We start from the raw sequence: 7,550 nt of genomic DNA on the forward strand, positions 1-7,550 counted from the left end.
AGCGCACTTATCCCTGGTTATGGGTATGCACTTTGTTGTACGTCGCTCTGGATAAGAGCGTCTGCCAAATGCCAATAATGTAATGTAATGTAATGTAATGAATGCAACAGACAAAAACATAATTTATTTTAACTGCAGAAATAAAAGGAGAATCGTGACTGGATTATAAGGTGGAGCTTGCTAGGGAAAGGGTTGGTTCTACTAAAGCTTTGCCGAGCTGCAAACTCTCCAGACATCACAGCTGATGTTCCTGTCTATTGATGCAAGAGCGTTGTACACCAGTAGGGGTGTGGGTTCGACCACTTACTTATGGCACTAACCCTCGGGTCTCAGAGACACCAGCCTTCTCCACCTTCTGTGAGATCTCCTGTCCTCTTCACACTCATTGAATGACAGGGCGAGCAGTCTTGCCACCTCCTCTGGCTTCTCTGTTGTGCTGGAATCTACTCCAGCTACTTTAAACCAAGTGCTGTCATCTACCTTGCCCTTGGCTCTGTTCAGTGCCAGCCTCCTGAACCAAGCCACCATCATTCTTGGACAGGTAATGGTTCTGTCCAGGTCCTCAACCATCCATATCGACTGTGAAGTTGGTCATGCTGCCCATGAAAGTTCACCTAGGAGTTTTTTGTAGGTCCTCTGCTTGGTGTTTCTGAGGGTTGTAGATGGCAGCTGTGATGGACACTGCAGCCTGTAAATGTCCACTCCTATCCTCTGCTGTTTGGTCACAGTCTTACACTGTGCAAGGGAACAAGGGAAACGTATAGATGGACATGACAAAGATGACAGCTGGAAATTCAACTTCAGAAAGATATAGATGAACTTGATCACTTAGAGCAGGGGTCGGCAACCCTGGTCCTGGAGAGCCGCAGGGTGTGCTGGCTTTCGTCTCCACCTTAAAATAAGCAACCGATTCAGACCCAAGAAACCAGGTGAGGTGAGTTAACTGTGCAATCAACGGCTTTCATTGATCAATTAATGCCAAGTAACAACGAAAGCCAGCACACCCTGCGGCTCTCCAGGACCAGGGTTGCCGACCCCTAACTTAGAGAATCGATCTCATCACAACAACCTGCGTATATTAAATGTATCAGAAGGAGAAGAAGGAGAGAATGTTACCTCTTATCTGATTGACTTGATATCTAGCAAATTCCAAATCCAATTGAGAAAATAAGAGATTCAAAATTCCCATTGAATGGGTGTTATAAACCAAAAAGGTTTTAATGGTTACTTTTTCAAACTATCCAACCAAAAGAATCCTCACAGAGTAACATGACATTCCCACCTAATCAAGAGGAGACTTCTCAGGCTCGAGTAGAGATCCCATGTAGTCAAGCGGAGAAGATTTGTTTCTTTCAGTACATGTCAGCTAATCTTCAGAGAAAGTGAAAATAAATTAAGGAAAGTTTGGGATACACATCTCAGTTAAGGCAACCGGCAACTCTCTGGGTTTGGAAGGGAACCAACAAATTTCAATACACGGAAGCAAACAAAGTGAGAGAAAAATAAGGCGGATTTATATATAAATATATATATATATATATATATATATATACACACATACACACACACTATAACAGTGACTTATACATTGAGACAAGCCATGTTACTAGCATTTTGGCTATTTCATTACTTGCATTATACAGCCTTTTTTCCACTATACCATTGACTATAGGCTGTTGATAAGTGGGTTCAGTTGTCTCAGTCTCATAACTGCTTGGGTTTTCAATCACTGTTCTTGTTGCTATGCAGCCGCAGATAGCTCCTGGCAGGGCCACTTTTACACAATCCTCAATCCCCAATACCTGTTGCTCTCTTCCATAAGTCTCAATTCCTCCCTCTCCGTAGTGCCAGTGGAATCCCAGATGCTTTAATCTGTTGTCTGGCCTCCCTTTTGGCGCTGACTCATCCTGCCCTGCCATCGCCACCTGTTGCCTCCTGGCCCCACCCACCGTCTAAGCCACCACCTCAGGACCGTCGCCTAATTGAAGCTAATTTCATTAATGTGAACAATTACTGATTGGCCGTGTTGGTCATTAAAACTCATACCTTGAGCCAGCCAGAGGAGGATGGGCTCTCCCCTTTAGTCTGGTTCCTCCAAGGTTTCTTCCTGTCTGCCATCAGAGTTCTTCCTTGTCACTTATGTGCGGGATTAGGCCAGGGTTTCTGTGAAGTATGTATGACAATTGTTTGAGAAATGTGCTATACTGATGCATTTTCATTTGATTATTTATTGGTACACTGTGCTCTCATGTCTTGTTCAGATGTTTTCACTGTTTTCTGTGACTGTTCATGTTGTCTCATATGCATATATGTATCTTTGCTTTGAAATTTTCTCAAGATGAGAGCATCTGCCAAATAGCTACATCTAAGTGTCTAGATGTATACACTTCTGCAACTTGATTGGCTCTCTCTTGAGTGGATAACCTTAATGTCCTGCTAACAAAAGCTTGGAGAAAAGGCACTGAATTGCTCTGAGTGATTTAATAAAAAGTTTATATTAAATATTTTAATTGTGAATAATTTGACTGGTGTGATCTGTCAGTTTTCATAAAAATACTGCAGTACATTATGTGCAGTATATATTGATATATTGTCAATTTTATCTTGAAACCTGATGATAAATATATAGAAATAATGTTTTTTTTCAATAGATAAAATTGTTGTCACATGAATGTTAGAAATTGTACATGTAATGACTATTGATTACAGTAAGAATAATAACAACAAAATTGGTTTAACATGTACAACAAATACATTATTAGACCTAGCATAGCAAAGTTATTTTATTGTATTTTTTTTTTTACAGAAAGCTGACACCCTTTAATTGTTTATGCATATGCTTCCACCCCTCTGCAAAATCTTGGCAGGTTCCTGCATGCTGTTCACATTTCACTAGGAACTACAGTAAGCATCAACATGCTGGATTTGGAAAGCATAAATGTCCGTAAGTATCTCCGCTATTTATCCAAGCATTAAAAATGGGATTATTTGAGTAGCCCTTCGGAATAGACCAGAATCCGGGTACTTTGACATACACGCCCCTTCTCGGGTGTGGGATAAGGGCCCAATGCCTGGATTCCACTGGGACATGACGTTTGATTTTTGACTAATTTCAATTATTATATTAATATGTCAATAGCTGTCATTATGTTGGGTGATTACCCAAAATCACTGCCCACACTAGATACAATCTATTGATATATCTATCTATACAAACATATATAATTGAGCTAGCTAGCTAAAGTTACTTGACACTGAGTCAATCTATCTAATTATCCACTGCTGTCTGTCTATCAATCAATCTGATTTAACGTAACACCATTGTACTGCCAGACTGGGCGATAGGACTGGTGCAGATGGAGACTGGCGCAGGTGTCAAACAAAGCTCTATTTCAAAAACTATTCATCATAAAAAATTCAACGTGGTATGAAAATGCTCAACATACTTTCAGCTAGTCGGACATAAAAAAGAAAAAAATTAATTAATCGAATATTGTTGTCAAAAGCTAATTTAGGTTAAATATCATATTCCCGCTCTGATATGCTTGCCCCACCAAGGGCATGGCTATGGCAGTGACGCGTTGCCGGTCTGGTCTCTTCTGTGGATTCAAACCCAGATGTGTAGTTATTGATGGACGCTGGCCTCCCAGCGTCCGCCATCAGACCCCTCCAACTCATCCAGAATGCAGCAGCTCGTCTGGTCTTCAACCTTCCCAAATACTCACACGTCACCCCCCTGCTTACTTCCCTCCACTGGCTGCCTGTCATGGCTCGCATCAAATTCAAAACATTGGTGCTAGCCTTCCAAGCAGTTAAAGGGTCTTCCCCAGCTTATCTGCAAAAAATCATCAGACCCTACACCCCTGCCAGACCTCTTCGTTCAGCCTCCACAGGCCGCTTGGCACCTCCCCCTCTCAGAACCTCCACCTCACGCTCACGACTACTGTCTGTTCTGGCTCCACGGTGGTGGAACGAACTCCCCGTTGAGGTCAGAACTATAGAATCTCTCCCCACCTTCAAGCGCAAGCTGAAGACGCACCTCTTCAAGCAGCACCTCTCCCCATCCCTCCCTACCTCCCTGTGAACCTTAATTGTTGTCTCTGTGACTTGCTTTGTGTATCGGTATTTTTAGTTGGCTAGGTAAGCAGTGTTTGGATAGTTAACTTTGGTCACTTTTGCTCTTGTTTGTTTGTTTGTTCAAAAAAAAAAAAAAAAAAAAAAAAAAAAAGAAATGGCCCTTGTCCTTATCTTTGTTAGTTGAAATTGTACTTACCTCTAGGGTCTTTCAGCGAACTTATCCCTGGTTATGGGTATGCACTTTGTTGTACGTCGCTCTGGATAAGAGCGTCTGCCAAATGCCAATAATGTAATGTAATGTAATTGATGAATTCTAACAATAATGGAAAACCCCTACCCCCACTAAAACTTATATCCACTTTTAGCCTCCTCAAAAGTTCATTATGTAGCAAGTAAATGTTTAAGCATTAACTACCTTTTCTCATTAACCCACCACACTTGATATGTTGGAGGCAAGGAAACTTCATTTTTATTTCATTAGCTAAAATTAGCTAGATAGATGAGGAAGAGGAGCATTGCCACCATACCAAGCAAATCTAATTTTACATTGCATCTTGCCATTCATAATTTGAAGACATTTTAGTTAGTTCTATGCACTTTATTAGGAATTCATTTTTTGACTTATTGATCTTCGACTGCTGTAGCCTATCCACTTGAAGGTTTGATGTTTGATGTGTGTTCTGAGATGCTCTTCTGCATACCACTGTTGTAATACGTGGTTACAGTATTTGCGTAACTTCCACCTTCCTGTCACCTTCGACCAGTCTGGCCCTTCTTCTCTGACCTCTCTCATTAGCAACATGTTTTTGCCCACAAACTGCTGCTCACTGGATTTTTTTTGTTTAGAGATGTCTAGAGATGTTATCTGTGAAAATCCCAGGAGATCAGCAGTTTCTGAGATACACAAACCACCAACAATCATTCCACGGCCAAAGTCACTTAGATCACATTTCTTCCCCATTTGGTCTGAACAACAGCTGCACCTCTGGGCAACATCTGCATGCTTTTATGCATTTAGTTGCTGCCACATGATTGGCTGATTAAACATTTGCATTAACAGCTAGTGTACAGGTCTACTTAATGGAAAAAAAGTTTTGTAATATCCACTCAGTGAGCAATTTATTTTTATTTTATACAGGGATTTAGAGACCAGCAGAGGAATAAACCAGGATTTAGGGTGCTGTCCTTATGCGGTTACACAGTGGATAGTTGATCCAACTCTATAGCCATTCCCTGGGATTTTATAAAATCATCTTATGAAATCCCACATCAACTATATTATGATCCATTTCCATGAAAAGCAGACCAACTGCGCAGTCTGGTTAGACTAGATAGTTAATCATAATCTTTTGGTTTCACTTATAACATCATGTTGCAGAAGCAGTGTTCACAATTCAATTTTATAGGCTAATGCTGTTAGTGGTTGTTAGCCACACACTTGGCAATTAAAAGTGCACATCTGTGTTTTAAAAATATTTTCTCTGTGGTAGCTTTCTGGCATTTTGAAAGTAGCTTTGATTATAATACAGCAGTTTTGTGTTTCATTTTGCGCTTCTGCCTCGGGAGATCTGCTCTCATCCATCGCTGTTTGAAACACTTGCACATCTGACAGCAGGGGGCAGCAGAGTGTCAAGGTTTCGAGAACAGTCCAGGAACCGTCCCAAAACTGACCTTCTCTCTAAAAATACAGCAAACTAGAAATATAAAAAAATATTCTGCGCAGTAACTGTCATTTCACAACTAATGATGTTCAGGATCAGTTTAACATTTTATTCCAGGCTACAATGGTGAATGTTGGGGTTGAGAAACCTGATCTGCACATGATTACATTATTTTAAAAGTAATTTTTTTTAAACTAAATATGCAGAGTGTGAGTTAAAATCAGCCATTGCTCTTCCTTTTTATACAACAGCTTGGTTAAATACTCACTTTAAATTAATGGGTTCAACAAAAAACAATGAACAACCTTTTTTTCTTTTTTTTGTAGACTTCTCCTTCTTTTGAACCATCTTCATTCTGACATCCGTGGACATGGTTGTTAACACCAGGCAGAACAGCCACTGCAGTTGGATACTTTAGAAGGCATGGAGTTACTTCAAAGTTCAGTAAACGTTCAAGTTTTAGTAAAAAGTTCAGCCATGGAATTATACTCACCTGGCTCATTGAAGCCCTAATGAGTAAATTACCAAGACACATCAAATTATCCTAGATTGTTCAAGCGACATAGGGCCCTGGGGGGTGTACTTCGAAGCAAGTTTAACATACCCAGGGTTTCTTTGCATAACCTGGCTTCACAAACCCAAACAACCACTATCAGGCTTAACCGGTAGCCTAGCCTCCTACAAAGGTGGTTAAAAACTTGCTAAGTGAAGAGGGGCTTTGTTAAGAGCTGTGCACGTTCCCATAAAAGTGGTGGTGTATGCAAAAATGAGCCTATAGCAGTGCAGCTTGGGCCATAGGCTATTTGAGCAGCACCTCACCTAAGGAAAAAACAGATATGAACAAATGTAATGGACAGATACAAAGAGCTTCAAAAAAATTAAACACTCATAGGTGAATAGCAAAAGTAACACCGATTCTGCCAACAATGCAAGGAGCAAGGGTTGGCAGTATACATTTGTTAATTATAAACTTATTTAGAGTATCATACTATCATTCTTTTTACAAATAAATCTACAATTTCAAGAACTGTCCTACAGTTTATTTCTGCTGTGGGGATTACACTACACATTCTAGAGCTCCTAAAATTGAACTTAATACAAAATATTTAAAATGATTAAGCCTGAGGCTAACTCTGGACCAGGTTATCCGTGCAGCATACGTTGGCCCAGCGATATGACCAGATTTAAAGTAACTGAGCTTTGTAGTACGGGAAAACCAGGGTTAGAGTTTATGTTACCTCGCTAACCCCATAATCTCACTTTGTAGTATAGTTATGTTAGCCAGATAACTGTACACAGTAAAACAAGGAATCCGCCAAATTAAATCTCTAACATGGACTTAAATAAAAAGAGCTGCTCCAGGTTGTACTCCGTGCAGCTATCCAGCTAACTCAGTCATCCTGCTGGGGACTTAGTCCTTGCCAGAATGTATCATTCTGTTGACTCAAGCAAGAGCATCAAAACTGCTAAATGCAATAAAGTCCCCAAAATATCAAACGTCTACCAGTGTAGGTGCACCTTATGTCCCAGTAGAGATGAAGGGGACTGTAGGGGAGTGTAGGTATGACATTCTTTTCAATATTAATGTCCTTCTTCCAATGCCAAACCCTTCATCAGTGTGTATAGCCAAAAAGCTCAATTTTGATCTCACCTGCATGTAACCACCTGTTGTATATACAGATGGAATCAACTGTATTTTATAATGTAGATTTTCATCTTTATTAACTGATGAAAACAGGACAAAGAAAAGGTTAGTCAATATTCATTATTCAATAATAACTTCCAAAGAAATGCTTTTTGAAGACCAAGGGC

At 40.2% G+C, this 7,550-nt stretch overlaps 1 long non-coding RNA gene across 1 annotated transcript; it reads right to left on the reverse strand.

Moving 5' to 3' along the window:
* Positions 1-256: 256 nt before the first annotated feature.
* On the reverse strand, positions 257-1,940 carry LOC133126262 (uncharacterized). Its single transcript, XR_009708519.1, has 3 exons — positions 1,803-1,940; positions 1,283-1,366; positions 257-735 (listed from the first exon to the last, which is right to left on the reverse strand). It is a non-coding gene; the product is annotated as an uncharacterized LOC133126262 (long non-coding RNA).
* Positions 1,941-7,550: the final 5,610 nt, after the last annotated feature.

The sequence above is a fragment of the Conger conger genome, chromosome 4 (assembly GCF_963514075.1).
Source record: "Conger conger chromosome 4, fConCon1.1, whole genome shotgun sequence".
Lineage (NCBI taxonomy): Eukaryota > Metazoa > Chordata > Actinopteri > Anguilliformes > Congridae > Conger > Conger conger.